This window comes from Artemia sp. Qi Xiang Cuo, chromosome 10 (genome assembly GCF_049724085.1).
Source record: "Artemia sp. Qi Xiang Cuo chromosome 10, ASM4972408v1, whole genome shotgun sequence".
Taxonomy (NCBI): Eukaryota; Metazoa; Arthropoda; class Branchiopoda; order Anostraca; family Artemiidae; genus Artemia; species Artemia sp. Qi Xiang Cuo.
Window position 1 is genome coordinate 67,065,111 of NC_142803.1, and position 22,967 is coordinate 67,088,077.

The window sequence follows — 22,967 nt, forward strand, 5'->3', positions numbered from 1 at the left end:
CCGTGTGTCTGGGTGGGTGTTTGCTTATTCCAATGCATATCTTCTCGGTTTGTTTGTCTGAATCAACGTATTTGTATGTGTTTTTGTCTCTCTAACTCTTTGTGTCTGTGTCTTTGTGCGGGTGTTTACTTATTCCAATGCATGTCTTTCTCGGTTTGTGTGCATGAATCTACGTATTTATATGTGTTTTTGTCTCTCTCACTCTTTTTACTCGTGTGTCTGAGTGGGGGTTTGCATAGTCCAAATGCATGCTTTTCTCGGTTTATGTGTCTGAATTCATGTATTTGTATGTTTTTTTGTTTCTATCACACGCACTTGTATGTGCTTTTGCCTCTCTCACTTTTTTTAAATGTGTGTCTGGGCGCGTGTTTGCTTATTCTAATGCATGTCTTTCTTAGTTTGTGTGTCTGTATCTACGTATTTGTATGTATTTTTGTCTCTCACGCTCTATTTGCCTGTGTGTCTGGGCAGGTGTTTGCTTATTCCAATGCATGTCCTTCTCAGTTTATGTGTCTGAATTCAAGTATTTGTATGTGTTTTTGTCTCTCTCACACGTATTTGTATGTGTTTTTGCCTCTCTCACTCTTTTTGCCTTTGTGTCTTGGCGGGTGTTTGCTTATTTCAATGCATGTCTTTCTCGGTTTTTGCGTCGGCATCTATGTACTTGTATGTGTTTTTGTCTCTCTCACTGTTTTTGCCTGTGTGTCTGGGCGGATGTTTGCTTATTTCAATGCTTGTCTTTCTCGGTTTGTGTGTCTGAATCTACATATTTGTATGTGTTTTGTCTCTCTCCCTCTTTTTGCCTGTGTGTCTGGGCAGGTGTTTGCTTATTCCAATGCATATCTTTCTCGGTTTTTCTGTCTGAATCTACGTATTTGCACGTGTTTTTGTCTCTCTCACTCTCTGGGCTTATGTGTCTGGGCGGGTGTTTGCTTATTCCAATGCTTGTCATTCTCGGTTTGTGTGTCTGAATCTACGTATTTGTATGTGTTTTTGTCTCTCTCGCTCTTTTTGCCTGTGTGTCTGGACGGATGTTTGCTTATTCCAATGCATGTCTTTCTCGGTTTGTGTGTGTGCATCTATGTATTTGTATGTGTTTTTGTCTCTCTCACTCTTTATACCCGTGTGTCTGGGCGGGTGTTTGCTTATTCCAATGCATGTCTTTCTCGGTTTGTGTGTCTGAATCTACGTATTTGTATGTGTTTTTCTCTATCTCACTCTTTTCCACCTATCTGTCTGGGCAAGTGTTTGCTTTTTTCAATGCATGTCTCTCGGTATGTGTGTTTGAATCTACGTATTTGTATGTGTTTTTGTCTCTCTCACTCTTTTTGCCTGTGTGTCTGGGCGGGTGTTTGCTTATTCCAATGCATGATTTTCTCGGTTTGTGTGTTTGAATTTAGATATTTGTATGTGTTTTTGTCTCTCTCACTCTTTTTTTCTGTGAGTCTGGGTGGGTGTTTGCTTATTCCAATGCATGCCTTTCTCGGTTTTTGTGTCTGAATTTACGTATTTGTATGTGTTTTTTTGAATCTCTCACTCTTTTTGCCACGTCTCTTGGTGGGTGTTTGCTTATTCCAACGCAAAGTTTCACTGGAATGTTTCCCCCATCAACTCTTTGAACTAAAGAACTTTCCATCATTTCATCTTTATATTCATTGATGATATTGTCTGCAAATGCCCTTTTTATCTTGCCTGTGATTTCACTGTCTATTTTAACATTATTTTTGCACAGATAACAATTTTGGCACGTAAACAAGGTATGATTAATGACATTTGTGCAGGAGTATGCCTGTCTTCTTCTTGTCTTCTTCAAAATGGTAATACCGGAAAGATGACGATAGGATGTATCAACAGACAATGTGTTACCAGCAGTAGTAGCAAGGAGTTGTCCCCTAGCATCGACAATTATTTTGATGTTTGCGTTCTCTTTGAGCACTAACTTCTCTGGTAATGATATTCTCACATATCCACCATTTACACGATAGAAATTCTGTGGTACTCCAAAGGAATTTAACTCCTCGTTGTCATGACAACGTAGGCATACATTCCCAATAAGATCTCCACCACTACTTGTTTCATAGTTCAAATATATCACTTTTGTCAGCATTCAACGCAACGATGACTTTATCATGTTTACACACTTTCCAATCCTGAAAAAAAATTATTTTGTTTTCATGAAAAAATATTGAATGAGAACTATCAGTCCTCATCAATATAAGTATGGGTATGCACAAGAATATATTTTAAGATTTAAATCAAAAGTGTCGTTCTATTTTTCTGATATGATTTAGATGTAAAAAAAGTAGAAAAAAATGTTAAAAAAATGGTCACTACAAACATTATTTTTCTAATAGTAAATGTCGCGACACACATATCTATATCATTCCCATTTTGGAGTTGGAAAATATTAAATGTGAATTTCTTATGTTTTAAGTACGTTTCATGCCATTCTAAGAGATGTAAAAAATAGTTGAAAAAAACTGTTAAAAAAAAGAAAAAAAAGGGGGGAGGGCCAAAAATTTGGATGGACGGGGCCCTTGGGGGTTGAGGTAGGGGACCTTAAAACACTGTTCAAATGGTAGTTGTGTATTATACCGAACACAGTCGAGAATCGCCCAAATAAAAAAAAAATATGTATCTCTTAATAGGAGCTAGCATTCCTTCAGATGGTTTACCATTTTCGTTTCTGTCAACGCCTATAATTATACCATAATGAAGAATCATGTCTGACATTAAAACATCCATAACAGTCCGAAAAACTATTAAACATAAAAAAAACAAGGCTAAACATATTGCTTAACAGACAGAATTATTACAACATAAAAAAAAACAAGCAAAGATGTGACTTTTTAAGGCATGGTGATTTTTTTATGATACATGTTAATGCTCTGTTGGAATGACTACCTCGTTGAATGGTATGAGTACTGCCCGCCTGTATATATTAATATAAAAAGGGGTACTGTCTGCTACCTTCAATTGACACAGTAATGTCCTATCACCCCTCTCTCTTTAATTGACACAGTAATGTTCTATCACCCCTCTCTCTTTAATTGACACAGTAATATCCCATTACCCCTCTCTATTTAATTGACACAGTAATGTCCTATTACCCCTCTCTCTTTAATTGACCTATCACTACTCGCGTGTTGCCTAGCTAGTAGAACAGTACCTTAATTTTACGCCCCTCCCCATTGTGCAAATATATGCCCTTAATTGTTATATGTAGGGGTGGGGGTAAAATTCATTTGCGGTAAAATTGATTATTATATTTGGGAAGATTACAAAAAAGGCATCGAATGGTATGTTTACTTTATTTGTAGGTCAACAATATGCACTGCTCAATATTTACCCTTCCATTTGTAACTCTTTTAAATTTTCTCCAAGTCGCATTTGACTCTGGTTTGATTCCCATTGCTATCTAGATTCATACTTGTTTTGATTCTTATTTGTCAGGTTGAACTATATCTGTAGATTCCCTTTTCCGTTCTTCGTCTAAAGTTGAGTTTGTTGTTCTTCAAGGTTCTGTTCCTGGACCGTTTCTGTTCTTGATTTATGTTAATGGCCTTATAGGGACGGTTAAGAAACAGAAATCAGTTTGCTGTCTGCTATGTCATTATGAATCTCTTAATCAAACAGTTCGTGGTAACGAACTGCAAGTAAGGATCGACCCGGTTCAAAAGTAACCGGAACTCTAAAAACCGGAAGTTTGATACCCATAGATACATCAAAAGAATCAGAATTTTATTCTGATTTCAAATAAATAAGTTTCATTAAGTTTAGTTTCACCCATCAAAAGTTACGCACCTGAAAAAATTTGCCTTATTTTCGAAAAAAGGGGGAAACACCCCCAAAAAGTCTTAAAACTTTACTGAAAATCACACCACTGGAAACAGAGTATCAGAAAACCCTACTGCGGAAGTTTAAATCTCCTATCTGCAAAAATGTGGAATTTTGTATTTTTGTCAGAAGAAAGATCGTATTGATCGAGTTGATCTTGTTGATCCAGTAGGCCTAGAATATCGTAATAGAGCTTATTTGAACAGAAAATAAAAGTTCTAGTGCCCTTTTTAAGTGACCAAAAAATTGGAGTCAACTTGGCCCCCTCCCACGCTCATTTTTTCCCAAAGTCACCCAATCAAAATTTTGAGATAGCCATTTTGTTCTCTAAAACCGGAATTTCGATACCCATAGATACATCAAAAGAATCAAATTTTTATTTTGATTTCAAATATATAAGTTTCATTACTTTTAGTTTCACCCATCAAAAGTTACACGCCTGAGAAAATTTGCCTTATTTTCGAAAAAAGGGAGAAACACCCCCAAAAAGTCATAAAACCTTAATGAAAATCACACCATCGGATTAAGCGTATCACAAAACCCTACTGCGGAAGTTTCAAGCTCCTATCTGCAAAAATGTGGAATTTTGTATTTTTGTCAGAAGAAAGATCGTATGGATCGGGGTGATCGTGTAGATCCAGTAGTCCTAGATTATCGTAAAAGGGCTCATTCGAACGGAAATTTAAACTTCTAGTGCGCTTTTTAAGTGACCAAAAAAATTGGAGGGCAACTTGACCCCCTCCCACGCTCATTTTTTTCTCAAAGTCACCCAATCAAAATTTTGAGATAGCCATTTTGTTCATCATAGTCGAAAATCACATAAATATGTCTTTGAGGATGACTTAATCCCCCACAGTTCTCAGAGGAAGGGCTGGAAGTTATGAACTTTGCCAAGTTATGAACTTTGGAAGTTATGATTTACATATAGTATTGGTTAATGGGAAGTATAAAGACTTTTCAGGAGGGATTTTTTTTTCTGATGAGGGGAGGGGTGTCGGAGGAGGGGGTTACGGGGGAGGATCCTTCAATGGAGGATGTTTCCTTGGGGGAAGGGAGGCGCCGGATTTCCATGAAGGAGGCACCGGATTTCCCAGCGTTATTTAAAAAACGATGAGAAATTAAATAAAAAAACTAGTATTTTCAACTGAAAGTAAGGAGCAACACTAAAACTTAAAACAAACAGAAATTATTACGTGTATGAGGGGTTCGCCTCCTAGTCAATACCTCGCCCTTTTCGCTAAAGTTTTTTTTTAGTAGTTTCAAAAGATCTATCTATTCTAATTAACCGGTCTTTGTGATTCAGGGGTTTGTGATTCGAACAAAATTCGAACTTTGACGTAAAGAGCAAGGTATCGACCAGGGGGAAAACTCCCTAATATACGTAATAAAACACACGAAGGTAGAATTTCGTTACGTAGGTTAATTCATAAGCTAAGTCAGAACAAAATTTCAAGAAAGCCATTTAGCAAAAAAAATAAAATTAACACGCAGATTTTGTTTTAGTTTTTCGTGTAAGCTTAGCCAAAATCTAAGCCACATTAATTCAGAAGCGTTCAGGAAATAATTAAAAAAAATCGAGTTTTTTTAACTGAAAGTAAGGAGCGACAATAAAACGAATAGAAATTATTCCGTATATGAAAGGGGCTATCCCTTTCTCAATACCTTGCTCTTTACGCTAAAGTTTGAATCTGTCACACAACTTTATTTCTTAAAACAATAAAAACCTTTAGCGTAAAGAGCGAGGTATTGAGGAGGGGACAGTCCCTTTCATATACGGAATAATTTCTATTCATTTTAAGTTTTAATGTCGCTCCTTACTTTCAGTTAAAAAAAACTCGTTTTATTTTATTTAATGTTAAAAAGAATCAACTGTCTTCACAGGTTGAGGACGCCCTCGTCGCTTTCGTGGATGATAGTAGCCCTGACACTTCAGTCGGAACGGTGTTGGAGATACTTCACAAACTAATGGACCTCTTTGAGAAAGTCATCCGTTGGTCCGATGCTAGTTACCTTGCCTTAAATGTTGTACACACTACTTTTCTTATTCAATTAGGTAAAAGTGCCATTTAGAGACTTAAGAGGATCTTGGAAAGTTGTTGAGCAAGGTGAAATTTTTTTTAGGAGCATACCCTTTGAATATGGGTACTACAACCACAATAATAATATTAATTTGTTTTAAATATCAATAAATTGAACCTTTATGACTCTTTACTATAGGTAACTATATGATTGCCTCTGACGTAAACAGGTGAATAGAACTTTAAATTTCCCTTCTACTGAACATCCGTAATTATCCAGGGTGGATTATTGGGGGAATTATCTGGTGGATAATTTTCAAGAAGGGTGTATTTCACGGGGAGGGGGAATATCTTCTAATAGGGGAGGGGTATACTTCTAGACCCTAAATCTCAAAGCGTAGCATTAAAGTTTTTCTTATTATATTTATCAATTTAAAATTATTGCTTGTTAATTATAAAACTAGCTTATTGTGTTAAGTCTTGTGGGATAGAATGTGCAAAGGTATCCATTAGAGGGATAGTTACAGAATTAAGGATGGGGGAACCAGCAGAGCTCGGACTCTGCTGGTCCGACCTCCACCTAATCGGCACAGCGGAGCTGTTATTTATTTGCCCCTCCAAAGCTTCAAACTCAGTGGGTTCTCAGCGGGTTCATGCCTCTCTTGAGCCCAGTGCAAAATCCTGATCGCCATTTATTCACAAAACTTTTTTAGAAGCGGCCTAAACTTAATTTTAATATAAATAAAACTTCAAAAATTAGAAAATGATTAATTAATTAATTAAAAGCGTTAGACTGTTTATTTGAATTTTTGCACCCCAATCATTTCGGCTCCTTGGGCAACTGCCACCTCTTTCTCCCCCTAAAATCGCCTCCGTGAATATTGGGTTTATAATACCAACAGTTGCACCAACTTAGAGTGAACATTGGTGTCATTTGCCTCCGCCTAGGTCTTTTGCTCTCTTATAAATTTCAAAGAAAACCCTTTTGGTACTCTTGCATTATATGGGCTTTTCTAAAAAATCAAGTTTGGTTAATGCTAATGAAATAAAATAGGATGAATACATAATAGTTTAGAAACAAATTTGGGCTATATATTTGTACATTGGGGGGGAGGGGGGTCAAAGCATTGTACATATTAAATACGTAACCTTACCGAACCTAATCTAGGTACCTTTTCCCCACCCCTAAACCCCCTAAAAACAACAGTTTAAATATTATATACGCCATGAAAACCACGCTATGCATTCCATCACTATATAGCGGTGTCTTGAATTAACCCGTCAAAAACGGGTTTTTCAAGACTGGTTTCCTTGTAAAGGCCCATATAATACAAGAGTACCACCCTTATTTGGTACTTTTTATTGAAGATACCCTTTTCCGGTATTTTCATTGATAATAATATTAAATATTTCATTGAAAAAAAAATATTGGTTTGTCATAATTTATCTGGATAAAACTCTTCCTACCAAACCCTATTCGCTTTTACTTCGATTATGTTTTATGTAGAAAGAAAAGAAGACGCTCGCTTAGCTTTTCAATTGCATTTCGTCATAAATCAGACCCATGCGAACTTCACTTGGTTAGGACCTAACCGTTACCTAACCTAATCGTTAGGTAGGATTTGATTTAGTAGAGTGTGAGAATCGGAGAGCAGACGTTTGCTTTGAACTTGGTTTGGACTTGGGTCTGGGTGAGAATTTATTATAATATTTAATAGGCCTGCATGCCCATGCTTTCACATAGATTTTTTTGGGAGGGTATATAGAAAAATGTGAAAAAACAGCCTGGTGGCTGAAGTATGTGACTGGGCATGTACGCTGTTTTCTTTAAGATTGTTTAGATATATAATATATTTGTGTTTAAGTAAAAATGTTTTCCCATAAAAGTGTTAGAAATGTTTTTTCTAAAGATGCCTTATTTTAGACTTTTTCAGAAAGACTATCATCACCTTTCAATGCACATAAATAAACAGTATTGAAAGGTATAAATCAATATATGCCTCGGCATATATTTTTGTTGGCATAGGATGTGAATCTAGGGCTATATCTGGACCATAAGGGTTAGGGAGATGCATTGTAAGAAAAATAACAATGGTATTATAAAGAGGATAAAATAAGGTATATAACGGCTCTACTTTTATATTATATAAGTGTGTTACCTTCACTGTAGAGAATCACTACACGAATTCTCGGAATGCTGGAAGGATATCGAAAAACTTGGCAGGTGATTAATTCCGCACTTTGGTCTTCTTTTTGGGCTCCTTCAGTCCCTCCAAGTCTTGTAGTTGATGTTGTGATTGCTGAGGGTAAACCGTTTGTTCAAGAAGCATTTGCATCGTATTTACCAGGACTAGCGGCATATAATCACCTGGATGGAGCCGCAAGTCCTGTATTAATAAAAAAATTGCCAATATTGGGAAAGTTAATGTTTCTTCAGTCAGGTTTTCTCTGTCACAACCAAATTGTGACCATTGTCTCAAGTCAACGGTGTATCCTGCTTCTGATATTGAATTAGTCAGGATTGTTAATAGCTTGAACGGCTCCTTGTCGTATAGCCCTGACTGTATTCCAACTAAGGTACTTAACTTCATTTTCCTTTCAATTATCTCTGGATTGACAAAGCTTATAAAACTTTTCTCTTGAAAATGGTATTTTTCCCGGTTTTTAACTTAACTCTCTTTTGCATCAGAAATAAATTTTGGTACTGTTCTGTTAGCTAGGCAACACGCGAGAAATGTAGTTTGGTTAATGCTAATGCAATAAAAAATAGTATGATGAAAATATAATAGTTTAGAAACAAATTTTGGCTATATATTTGCCAATCTTCGAATAGATTGGGGTGGAGGAGGAGCGTGCGTAGCTGTGTTGGCCTCAGGCGGCTTGGTGCTGCGATGAGTTGTTAGTAGTAGCAGTAGTATTTGCACCTTAGGGGGGTGGGGGTAAGCATAGCAAATATTAAATACGTAATCTAACCTAACGTACATATCTTATCTCCTTCTAAACCACAAAAAACTAAAGTTTAAATATAGTTCCCGGAGTGAGAAACCCCTCGTTTTTTTTCAGCGTCTCATAGAAATTACCGGGTAATGCCTATTTGATCTTTGCTTTTCTCGTGTGGCTGTCTCGCGTGTTGCCTAGTTAATAGAACAGTACCTTAATCCCCCTTCCCAAATGCGCAAATATAAACTCTGAATTGGTATGTTTAGGGGATTGGGGTAAAAATCATTTGAGGTAAAATTGATTATTATATTTGGGAAGATTATAAAAAAAGGCATCGAGTGGTATGTTTGCTTTATTTATAAGTCAACAATATGAACTGCTCAATATTTACCCTTTTATTTGTAACTTTTATATTTTCTTTAAGTCGCATTTGACTCTGGTTTGATTCCCATTGCTATCTAGATTCATACTTGTTTTGATTCTTATTTGTCAGGTTGAACTATATCTGTAGATTCCCTTTTCCGTTCTTCGTCTAAAGTTGTGTTTGTTGTTCATAAAGGTTCTGTTCTTGGACCGTATCTGTTTTTGATTTATGGTAATGACCTTATAGTGACGGTTAAGAAACAGAAACCTTCATTTTGCAATCGGCTGTGTCATTATGAATCTTTAATCTTCAAAAAAATCAACTGTGTTCACAGGATGAGGACGCCTTCGCAGGGTTGCCAGAAAGTCAAACAAAAAACAAGCCCGAGCCTTTGAAAAACAAGCCAAAATACGCCCGAGCCTTTGAAAACCATACTGCCATCATGGTCACTTCATAAATTTCTAAACTTGCCCAAATTTGTGTGTTTCACAATAATTATCGGTGCTAAAGTGACATGCACATGGCCTTATAAGTGTAGTTGGATTAGTTCTAGATCAGTTTTTGTCTGGTTATTTCAAACTTAGCACATTTCTTTCGAAATAAACACGGCAAAAAAGTAGTCCTGGTTAAATCAAACTTTACACAAATCTCTCAAAACAAATACGGAAAAATGCGGTCCAATTTTTTTGTTAATTTCTTAGCCTTTTTTAAAATCCTCATCATTTCGTCCATGACAAAATTAAAAAATTGTGTTACGAAAGTGCTACAAATTGAAGCACGTGCTACAGTGCTACATGATGAAATAGTGCTAAAATAGTTCTTTCGTGCTAACGTCAGAAAAAGTTTTGTCCCTAATCTAATTCTACTTTTACCTTGCTTGCTTGCCCTTCGTTCATCCTGCTGCGCTTTCACGGAAGAACAACGATTTATGTGATCCGCCAAAATTTATCTGTTTTTAGTTGCAGTTTTATGCGTCATAATGGTTAATCAGCTGTGAACTCTTTATTAACTTTTAGAATTTAATATGACTTATTCCAATGAATACGCTAGTAACAACCACAAGCCGAAGACATACAATATCTTTGGTTCATTATCGCATAAAAATTTTTGGTACACGTTATTGAACTCGTGTCCGTAATCAACTTCATCTGGCGGCAAATAATTGGTTTCGAAGTCCATATTAAGCATCAAAGACACTACTGATGAGCAGAGTATCCTACGCAGGAGACTTAGTATCAAACCCTGCAGCTCTTCAAAAAGACGAAATTGGTCAGCGTGTGGGTGCTGAAACAGTAAGTTGACCCTTTGAAATTCGAACAGCAATGGCTTCAAGAACACAATGAAAATTCTGTTTTGCTCATCCTGATACATAGCGTGTAGCACTCTGGCAGTATAGCAACGTTCTTTCTCTTTGGCTAGACTGAAGAGTGTGGTGAGCTCCAAGTATTGCTAATGTATGCGAACCAAGGCATTGTATCGAGAGAACCAACGAGTATTTGAGGGAGAAATAATACGTATGGGTGATTTTTCTTCATTTATCAGTTTAATTGAATGTTGATATGTCTCCCTTCTAAGGGGGCTTACATTAAACCATTTATATGTTTCGGTCATCATAAACTCAAGGCTCAGAGGGAGTTCGCAGACCACCTCTGAAGCACACAGATGGAGTGAGTGGCAAACACACTTGGACAGCTGAAGATAGGGTAAGCCATTGTCTCGTAGTAGGGTAAAAAGGCAGTGGTTTACTCCGCACATGTTACTAGCACCGTCTGTGCTAGACGGTGCCAATAAGGTTAATCATAGGTACTGTGCAGATATCAAGGAACCCTTTCAGTTTGTCATACAGTATAACACCGGTAGTCGAAGGTACTTCAATCAAGGGGGGGGCACCTTCACCTTAGAACTGTTAGCATCATTAGTTACAGTAACTGTAGTTGTAGTACTAAAAGTATACACATAGTGCCTTCTGACTAGCTCAAAATCCTCCACAATGTACTCTTAAATATTTAACTTATTAATATAAGTTTTTCTTGAGATATTGCTTTATCACCTTTTTGAAAGTCCACATGCTCATAGTTTGTTTTGATTTAGTTTAATATCTGCCTAAATATTTCTTGTATTTGATTATTGAGGGTGTTGCTATATTCTCTTTGGACTATTGCTCTGAGGGTTGGGGGGGGGAGCATTCTCAGAGTCATAATTTCTGGACCTTTAAACTATGCTGAACAAAATGGCTATCTCAAAATTTTGATTGGATGTGTTTGAGGAAGTGACTGACGTGGGGGAGGGAAACTGGTTGCCCTCCATGAGCTCTTTTTGAAGTTCCTATGACATTTCTTTCTATAAGAAGTACCCTGGTCTAAAACACTAAACCATGTATTGTGCCCACATTGTTCTTTTCTTAGGCATAACTATTGTGCTGCCTATGATATTTTGTCTTGAAATTTTAAATATACAGCATTGGAAGTGCCAATTAGACCAGGTAAGCCCCCCTATAATTCAGCCTATGGGTGCCCTTGTATATTTGCACATTATGGGGGGGGGGGAGGTAAAGTATAATAAACTTGCAGTCAAAAAGTGTTAATTGCAACAGTCGAGAGAAGGTCATGCAGAGAAGGAAATATGTTAAGAAAACAATTCATAATATGCAGAATAAGTGTAGATAACACATATTGCATGTATCTCAGCTAGCCCATACTTTATCCCTAACTCCTTCCCCTAATGAACAAATATATAACCCAAATTATATATTTCCAATGCATTCTGCCACCCATCAGTAACTTGTTTTTCTGGTTTTGTTTTGTGACAGTTGATTACATTTACTGGTACAATGGATGAATTTCAGCCATGTATTTGGAAATTAAGGGGGAGGGCTTGGGGGTAATGTATAGCAATGTTACAAGCAAGATATCAGCAACAATTATTTCTGTATATTGATTATCAAGTATGAATTGTTTTCTTAACATATTTCCTTCTCTAGGTGTATACCATTACAAGTAGGGACATCTGCATATTACTAAGTATAAATTGTTTTCTTAACATGATTTTTTCGCAACAGCCCCGATTCTAGACTAAGCTTAGGCCGTAAAAAGGTTGGGCCAGATCTGTCAAATATATCAAAACGGATAGATCTGCATAAAATTCAAGTCTTGCCTTAATCTGAGCAGCAATAAAATTCCTTGTAAGACTCCTAACACAGAGCCATCTCAGCCATGCAGAATTAAATTACTAATGGGGAAGTGTTTCAGAATAGAAGCGTTCCACGCGCTAAAGGAGGGCTCTTGTCTTTTTGGTGCATAGCCACAGCTGAACCACCGTGATTTTGGAATTTTTATCTGGTTCCAAACTCTCAGTCACAATAAGCCCATTTAAAAAAAAAAAAACAGCCCACGTTCCCGCTCCATGGCCCCTACGCCCACTCCAAAATTCAGCCCACCCCTGACGGCTAAAACAAGCCCATGGGGCGGAAAACAAGCCCATCTGGCAACACAGCGCCCTCGTTGTTTTCGTGGATGATAGTAGCCCTGACACTTTATTCTCTCAGTAGACCTAAGGGTTGGTATGTCTGATTTCTCAGTATTCGTTCCGGTGAGAAACTTTCATTCAAATATAATATTCGACCAACTTAAAATGAAAATCATAGGCAGCGCAATAGCACTGCCTGAGTAAACAACGATATTGGCACAAGATATTATTTATTATTATTTTTTTTAGACCCGGGCACTTCGTATCGAAGGATTTGTCGTAGAAACTTCTAAAATGGCTCATTCAATTTGAAATTAGAATGGCTAGTGCCCTTTTTAATAGTCGAAAGTGATTGGAAGGTAACTAACACCCCTTCCACGCCCACCATTTCCCCAAACACATCCAATCAAAATTTTGAGATATCCATTTTGTTCAACTTAGTTGATTTCCAAATATGGAAATAAATCATGTTTTTGAGGAGGAAACTCCCCCCACTGCCCTCAGGGCAAGGGTTTTAAGTTATGCCCAGGGGGCATATAAGGTTTTTATAGAAAGTTTTGTCGTAGAAACTTCAAAAAGGGCTCATTCGATTGGAAATTCAAAGGGCTAGTGCCCTTTTTAATAGTCGAAAGTGATTTGAGGGCAACTAACCCCCCTTTCACTCCCACCTGTTCCCCAAAAACATCCAATCAAAATTTTGAGATAGCCATTTTGTTCATGCTAGTTGAAAGTTCTGGAAATTAAGTCTTTGAGGATAACAACCCTCCCCCCCACAGCCCTCAGGGCAAGGGTTGTAAGTTATGCCCTGGGGGCAAATAAGGTTTTTATAGAAAGCGTTGTCGTAGAAACTTCAAAAAGGGCTCATTCGATTGGAAATTCAAAGGGCTAGTGCCCTTTTTAATAGTCGGAAGTGATTGGAGGGCAACTAACCCCCCTCTTACGTCCACTGTTCCCCCAACACATCCAATAAAAATTTTGGGATACCTATTTTTTTCAACCTAGTTGAAAGTTTTTGAAATTAGGTCTTTAAGGATGACGACCCCCCCCCAAAGCCCTCAGGACAAGGGTTACAAGTTATATCATGGGGGCATATAAGGATTTTGCAGAAAGTATTGTCGTTGAAACTTCAAAAGGGCTCATTCTATTGGAAATTCAAATGGTTAGTGCCCTTTTTAATAGTCAAAAGTGATTGGAGGGCAACTAACCCCCCTTTCACTCCCACCTGTTCCCCAAACACATCCAATCAAAATTTTGAGATAGCCATTTTGTTCAAATTAGTTGAAAGTTCTGGAAATTAAGTCTTTGAGGATAACAACCCTCCCCCCCACAGCCCTCGGGGCAAGGGTTGTAAGTTATGCTCTGGGGGCATATAAGGTTTTTATAGAAAGCTTTGTCGTAGAAACTTGAAAAAGGGCTCATTCGATTGGAAGTTCAAAGGGCTGGTGCCCTTTTTAATAGTTGTAAGTGATGGGAGGGCAACTAACCCCCCTCTCACGCCCACTGTTCCCCCAACACATCCAATCAAAATTTTGGGATACCCATTTTTTCAACCTAGTTGAAAGTTTTTGAAATTAGGTCTTTAAGGATGACGACCCCCCCCCCCCCCCCAAAGCCCTCAGGACAAGGGTTACAAGTTATATCATGGGGGCATATAAGGTTTTTACAGAAAGTATTGTCGTTGAAACTTCAAAAAGGGCACATTCGATTGGAAATTGAAATTGCTAGTGGCCTTTTTAATAGTTGAAAATGATTGGAGGGCAACTAACTCCCTCTCATGCCAACCATTTCCCCAAACACATACAATAAAAATTTTGAGATAACCATTTTTTTCAACATAGTTGAAAATTCTGGAAATAATTATGTTTTTGAGGATGACAGCCCCCCCCCCTCATAACCCTCAGAGCAAGGGCTGTCAGTTCTGCTGTTGGGGCATATAAGGTTTTATAGGTTTTATAGAAACTTCAAAAGGGTTCATTCGATTGGAAATTGAAAAGGCTAGTGCCCTTTTTAATAGTCGAAAGTGATTGAAGGACAACTAACCCCCCTCTCACGCCCAATATTTCCCTAAGCACTTCTAATCAAAATTTTGATATATGCATTTTGTTCAACGTAGTTGAAAATTAGGTCTTTGAGGATGTTAACCCCCTCAGAGCCCTCTGGGTAAGGGTTGTAAGTTATGCCCTGGGATAAGATTTTATAGAAAGTTTTGTCGTAAAAACTTCAAAAAGGGTTCATTTGATTGGAAATTGAAGGGGCTAGATAGTCTAGTGCCCTTTTAATAGTCGAAAGTGAATGGAGAAACTAATCCCCCTCTCACGCCCACCATTTCCCCTGACACATTCAATCAAAGTTTAGAGACAGCCATTTTGTTGAATGTAGTTGATTTCTAGATAGAAATTATGTTTTTGAGGAGGACACTGCCCCCACAACCCCCAGGGCAACTTCAACTTCAAAAAGGGCTCATTTCATTGGAAATTGAAAGGGCTAGTGCCTTTTTTAATAGTCGAAAGTGAATGGAGAGAAACCAACCCCCCTCTCACGCCCACCACTTCCCCAAATAAATTTCTTCAAAGTTTAGAGATGGCAATTTTGTTCAACGTAGTTTAAAGTTCTGTAAAATATGTATTTGAGGAAGGCAAACCCCCCAGAGATTTGAAATTAAAACGGCTAGTGCCCTTTTTAATAGTCGAAAGTGATTGGAGAACATCTAACCCCCTCTTGGAGAGAGCATCTGGACCTCTTTTAGAGTCATCTGTTGGCACGACGCTAATTGCCGTAGTTTTTTTCCCGTATTTCTTAGGGTTGCCTTCAGTTATCTGATATCCAGCTGTCAAGGAATTCTCTCAGTAGACCTAAGGTTCGGTATGTCTGATTTCCCAGTATTCGTTTCGGTGAGAACCTTTCATTAAAAAATCATATTTGACTAACTTAAAATGAAAATCATAGGCAGCGCAATAGCGCTGCTTAAGTAATGAATGATGTTGGCACAATGTATTATTTATTATATTTTTTTTTAGACCAGCACACTTCGTATCAAAGGAGTTGTCATAGAAACTTCGAAAAGGGCTTGTTCGATTGGAAATTAGAATAGCTAGTGCCCTTTTTAATATTCAAAAGTAATTGGAGGGCAACTAACCCCCCTCTCACGCCCACCTTTTTCCCAAACACATCCAATCAATATTCTGAGAGAGCCATTTTGTTCAAGGTAGTTGAAACTTCTGGAAATTAGGTCTGGAAACAAGGGTTGTAAGTTATGCCCTGGGTGCATATAAGGTTCTTATAAAAAGTGTTGTCGTAGAAACTTCAAGAAGGGTTCATTCGAGTGGAAATTGAAATGGCTAGTGCCCTTTTTAATAGTTGAAAATGATTGAAGGGCAACTAATCCCCTCTCAAGCTCACCATTTCCCCTAACACACACAATCAAAATTTTGAGATAGTCAGTTTTTTTCAATTTAGTTTTAAGTTCTTGAAATTATTTCTTGGAAGATGACTACCCCCCCCCCCTCCCAAAGCCCTCAGGGCTAGGGTTGTTGGTTATGCCCTGGGGACATATAAGTTTTTATAGAAAGCGATGTTGTAGAAACTTCAAAAAGGGCTCTTTAGATTGGAAATTGAAAATAGTCGAAAGTGATTGAAGGGCAACTAACCCCCCTCTCACGCCCACAATTTCCTCAAACACATACAATCAAAGTTTTGAGATAGTCATTTTGTTCAACGTAGTTGAAAGTTCTGGAAATTAGTTATTTGAGGATGATAAACCCCCCAGAGCCCCCTGGGCAAAGTTTGTAAGTTATGCCCTGGGGGCGTATAAGGTTTGTATAGATAGAGTTGTCGTTGAAACGTCAAAAGTGGCTCATTTAATTGGAAATTGAGAGGGCTATGGCCTTTTTTGATAGTGGAAAGTGATTGGAGGGTAACTAAAACCCCTCTCTCACCCACTATTTCCCCAAACACATCCAATAAAAATTTTGAGATAGTCATTTTGTTAAACGTAGTTGAAAGTTCTGGAAATTAAGTCTTTGAGGAAGACACCCCCACCCCTACAGCCCTCAGGGCTAAGGTTGTAAGTTATGCATTGGGGGGCATATAATGTTTTTATAGAAAGCATTTTCGTAAAAATTTCAAAAAGTGTACATTCAATTGGAAATTGAAAGGCCTATTGCCTTTTTTAATAGTCGAAAGTAATCGGAGGGAGAATCCCCCCTTTTTAATGGTCGAGAGTGATTAAAGGGCAACTAACCCTTCTCTCACGTCCACAATTTCACAATTTCCGTAATCAAAACGTAGTTGAAAGGTCTGGAAATTATGTCTTTGAGGATGACAATCCTCTCCCCATAGCCCTCAGAACAAGGGTCGTAAGCTATGCCCTTAGGGCATATAGAAAGAGGTTTTTGCAGAAAGTTTCTTATAGAAAGTTTTGTCGTGAAAGCTTCAAAAAAGATCTATTTGATTGGAAATTCAGAATTCTAGTGCCTTTTTTATTAGTAGAAAGTGATCAAAGGGCAAATTCCTCCCCCCCCATCCCCCACGCCCATAATTTCCCCTAACACTTTCAATCAATATTTTTAGAGAGCCATTTTTTTCAGCGTATCAGAACGGTCTGTAAATTATGGCTTTGAGGAACAAACCCAAAACCCCCAATAACAAAATCCCCAGCCCTCAGGGTAAGGGTTGTAAGTTATGCCCTGGGGACATAAAAGGTTTTTATATAAAGCATGGTCTTATAAACTTCGGAGGGGGCTCATTTGATTTGTAATCAGACGCTCTAGTGTTCTTTTTAAGAGTCAAAGTGATCGGAAGGCAGCTACCCCCCTCCACACACAACCTTCGTAATGTCCCAAAATGCATTTAATAGAAATTTTGAGGTAGCTATTCTGCTCAAAATGGTCTAAACATCATATAACAAGGCCTTTGGAGTTGAAACAATCCCTAGAGATTAGGGGCAAGGGTTGTAAGCTATGCTCAGGGGGTATTTAAGATTTTTATGAAAGGGATGGTTGTTTAACTTTAGAAGAAGCTCAATCTCTCTCCTTATCCCTTTTTGACCTGCACCAAGAAGGAGTTGCGTAAAAATTCTGAAAATAGCAGAGAGTGATGCTAGAAGTTCAACTAGAACATATTTATTAAAAAAAAAAATTTATTTCATTCCAAATCCAAAATGTGAATGGTTACCATATGGTCATGTCAGGTATATACAGATACTATTTTAGGTGAAAATTTGTGAAACAGTTGCGATCTGAGTTCAAATACAGTCGAACTTTGCACTTCAAACACATGATTCAACTGGTTCCATCCCTGAGGCACTTCTCATAGCGACACCTTCCCTTTTCAGTCGTATCCGGAAAATGCGAGGTCTGGTCAAACCTCACTGATTCCGAAGGCATCCCGTCTCGCGAGGTAGACGTATTGCGCTTCGTCACTAATAAGGATGGTCTTCCAGCTCGAGGACTTTGAAATACGCCAGTAAGAACCAATCCACGAGCAACGTCCATTTTGAAGTAGAGTAGAGACATATGCTGAGCATTGGTCTGCTTGCACTGTCGGCGGTGTATCAGCCAGGCGTTGTTCACAGCCATGTCAAAGAAGTAGTACACAATCCTCATATATCATTTCTTCGAGCAAATGTCAGTCCTGTGAAGCTCCAGGAACATGTCAGCAAGATCTACGCCTCCCGTTGATTTTTTGTAGTCACGGACGATTCGGGGGCGATCAACTTCGACGTATTTCCGTGTTGTGCCATCCCATCTCTGACACTCATCAATTGGGGTGACTGCACAGTATGACGAAGCCAAATGGACTGTTTGTTGTCATACCATTTTACTACCGATACTTCTGAATGTCTTTGAAAACGGAAGTCCACTGACCCTCGTCCATTCTTCTTCATGTTGGCGTCGGTATCTAGAACAGCGCCCCTCATTCGGTTGCTGCGTATCGTACCACATGACTCGATGCCATATTCAACCCGAAGCTTGTGAATGAGATCGATGCCAGTATAGAAGTTATCAAAGAACAGCTTGAAGTTCATGAACCTTGGCAGATTTTCTACAAGCCGAAGGACAACGTCAGTACCTTGGCCAAGTTCAGAAATTTCAACAGATCCTTTTCCTGTATATATCTCTATGTCACACACTATTCCGCTGATGCCGGCTCTCGTGAAAACCTTTACACCCCGCGAGTGGGGCTTGTCCTTTAAGTACTGTCGAAATCCAATTCTTTCTTTGAACGGGATCATCTGTTCGTCAATACTTTGGATCTCTTCAGGGTCTACTTTTTTCAGATTCTCCCTGAATGCGTCGTATAGTCTTCTGATCTTGAACAGTTTATCATTACCAGCCTCCCCTTTCGGTATCATTAAGGTGTCATCGCAAATGTGGAAGAAAGATCTCAAGCCGATTAACCTATCTCTGCTCATGGTATCAGCCACCGGGGAATATCGTATTCCATTCTCCCAGTACATTCTCATAGCCGGAAGTTTGAGAATGCTCATAAGCATTTGAACTCCAAGAAACCTGTGCAGCTCTTCAAGAGAAAGTTTCAGAACAAGATTCTTCTTTCTCATGGCATTCAGGTTCGTTTGGTCCACAATGTTTGAAAGAATGTCTTCTGTGATAAACATTCGGAAGAGATCAAGGGGCGTTTGTACCTCGTCATAGTGCGGCATAGAACCCTCCCAGGTAATATCTCGAGTTCGGGGCTCCGTTTTTATCTACTTGTATTGCTTTGCCTCCTTTGCTACCTTCTTTTTTGCTACTGGTTTTGCCGCGACCTGAGGAGCATCAGTTGGAGTTACTAGACCGGCCACTGCTCGGGAAGGAGCATTTTTCTTAGCTTTTGTAAGGAAAAAGGGTTCAGCAGGTGCAATAACTATTGCTGACTGCATTGCAGAAGAAGTTGCCACTGGTGCTGATGATGTGCTCGAAGAACTGTTTGACGCTGCTGTGTCATTCAAGCCCCGGAGAGGCAAATCGAATTGAGCCATTGTCTAACTCAAACCGACCAAGCATTGATAAAGGGATGTCGTCTGTGTGGTCAATATCCTCTTCATCACTTCTATCTTAATTGCCATAACAGATGAGAGAACATAGAGGTTGAAATTCTTGATCTGGATTGTCTGGTGCCCAGTTTGGGTCGTCGTCGTCGGACGAGATATCGAGATCTGAATCACAATCAGGTATGAATAAAAGCCTTGCTGCTTCTTCTGCAGTCATTTTCATGGTAGCTCTTCTACTTCTTTCCTTGATCAGTCTCTCTTCCAAGGGCATAGGACCATGACCTCTCATGGAGTCAGAGCTCGTGCTTGGGCCAGCTGAAATAAAATTCAAGGTAATTGCATCACTTAATAATAATAATATAATGCAATAAAATAGGCCATTGGCCTCTACACTTGCTTGAGGCATCACACAAAATAGCTCTTTTACCCTTGTTACCAGTAAAAAGGAGGAACAGAAAGGAAATGTGCCTATTCTCGATCATAAAAAGGACTTGCTGCCTCGTTTGCTGTACAAATCTGCCTATGTGTGGTTTGGCAATGAATGCCTGACCTGACCATTTGGTAACCGATCGTTAGCAACCTTGTTTGGGGCTAAACTACAGCTCAGAATTAGACTAGTGATATCTCATTCGAAAGATCGTATTCTTAGCTACATTATAATATCATAATCAGGCTCTGAACTTACCAGAAACGTCCAGGTCATCGAGGTCAAAATCTGCACCTTTCCGCTTTTTCGACATTTTATGTTTTGCCTAAACTTGGACGGTCACTTGACCGCTCGGATAAAGCTTTGAGGGATAATAAATTCAGACGCGATAGAGCCAAGCAAGCGTTATCTAGTGGAAAAGAAATCACAGTTGTAACTTTGTCGAGTCGAGTCGAGACTTTGTCAATATAAAACGAATATAAATTAATTAAAAAAACTTTTTCAACAAAATAAGTTTTTTAAAATAAATAAAGAACACCATTAAACCAAAATGAACAAAAATAGAATATAATCAAACAGTTCGTGGTAACGAACTGTAAGTAAGGAGCGACCCGGCTCAATGGTAACCGAAACTCTAGAAAACGGTATTTTAATACCAATAGATACATCAAAAGAATCAAATTTTAATGCTGACTTCAAATATATAAGTTTCATAAAGTTTAGTTCTACCCATCAAAAGTTACGCGCCTGAGAAAATTTGGCTAATTTCCAAAAAAAGGGGGAAAGACCCCCTAAAAAGTTTAGAACCTTAATGAAAATCACACCATCATATTCAGCTTATCAGAGAACCCTACTGTAGAGGTTTCAAGCTCTTATCTACAAAAATGTGGAATTTTGCATTTTTTGCCAGAAGAAAGATACGGATTTTGCCGTGTTGTGATCAATATATAAATAAATTGTGTAAATGCATTTGGAACACGACATATAAGTTTCATACGATAGTCGATTTATCGAGAATTAGTTTTCATTACATTGACAAGCATTCCCCAAGACAGTATCTTCCTTTAAACAGATAACTGTAGAAATTCGCTATCTACATCTAATTAGATTCCCATAAGAACTAGATTCTTCATGATTTGCTCTTTTTCGAATCTATCCATTTTTTAGAGTCCTAACACTCTCACAACCAACTTCAGACTAACCAGAATTTCTTTTTGTATTATAAAAAATATATGTTAATCTACCATAGAAAGAAAAATAGCTTTGATTTAGAAACAATTTTATTGAACAAGATTACAATAATAATATTCACTGGTGCAGTTTGTTCTCATCAATATATTTCGATAGGACATCTAATACTGACCTAAGTTTATTTATACGGAGAATACTTACTTTTCCAGAATAACATAGCTGCTCCTCCTCCTTAAACTTGCTTAATGATATAACGTATTTAGCATACATACTGTCCCATTCAAGGCATTGTCAAGAGCCAGCGGTTATTTCCACAGCTACATTGGGTAATCGTATATCGTTGCTGCTGCTGCTGTCGGTTCCATCATTAATCTCCAATATTGTAAATGCACCACTCATTTTTTCTCCACTAATATCCTCTCAAATAAACTATTCTCTTTGAATTCAATTCTCTTACTAATATGAATTGTAATGAAAACCATTTCTTTTATTCAAATCCCAACCACAAATCAAATTATCGTATATTGAACAACCTCTGATTGGCTCATAAAAAATGCTAACGTCAAACGATACATTCATTATGCAATTCTTATCAACGAACAGAAAATATTACGCACACTGATTTGAATGTTCACCGTAGTAAATACACTCGCTCTTAAAGGCATGGGATTTTCTAGCACAATTCCATAAGTAGCTATTTCATGCTAAGTTTGAACTGTACTTGTATATTCTTGTGCAATTCTTAATGCAATTGAAACTCTAGTGCATATTCTTGTGCTCGTCAATGTGCTCGTGATACTGTGCACATACACACTACTTACGATTTAATAATGTATGAATATAGAAGTTCGTTGAGTAAGTTAATTCGTAAGTTACGTATATTTATTACTAATAAAAATGTTCGTAAATAAAATAAAACAAGTTTCAAGAAAGCCATTTAACCAAATAAAAATAAAATTAATATTAAAATTTTGTTGTAATTATTCATGTACGGTTAGCCAAAATCAAAACCTTTATTAATTCAAAAACGTTCAAAAATTAAATGAAAAAAAAACAAGTTCTTTTTAACTGAAAATAAGGAACGACGTTAAAACTTAAAACGAACATAAATTATTTCGTATATGAAAGGGTCTATCCCCGCTTCAACGCCTCGCTCTTTACGATAAAGTTTGACTTTCTCACTACTCATTTTTTTAAACAATAAAAAACTTTAGTGAAAAGAGCGTGGCGTTGAGGAGGTGACAGCCCCTTTCAAATATGGAATAATTTCTGTTCGTTTTAAGTTTTACCGTCGTTCCTTACTTTCAGTTAAAAAAAAACTTTTTATTTTTTATTTAATAATCTACCAAGAATACAACTACCACAAATCAGTATCAATAAATAAATGAAACCCAAGACAAAAAGAAATTAAAATAAATCAGAGGCAAATACAAAACGAGCAGAAATTAATATGTGTAGGGCTCTAAACTCAAGCTTTCTAAAATCCAGAATATAATTTGTACTTTACTGAAAAAATTCTTGTAAATGTATTTACTTTTCTAACAAAAAATCAATTAAGATTTTAAGGAATAAATATCAGCATATGTATATTAAACTGACAATGCAGATTTTTTCCAGTAAATTCATTTCAATTTTTTCCATTAAAATACAAATTATATTCTGGGTTTTAGAAAACTTGGGGTTTACAATCTTACTCATGTTAATGTCTGCTCGTTTTGAGTTTGACTCTTATTT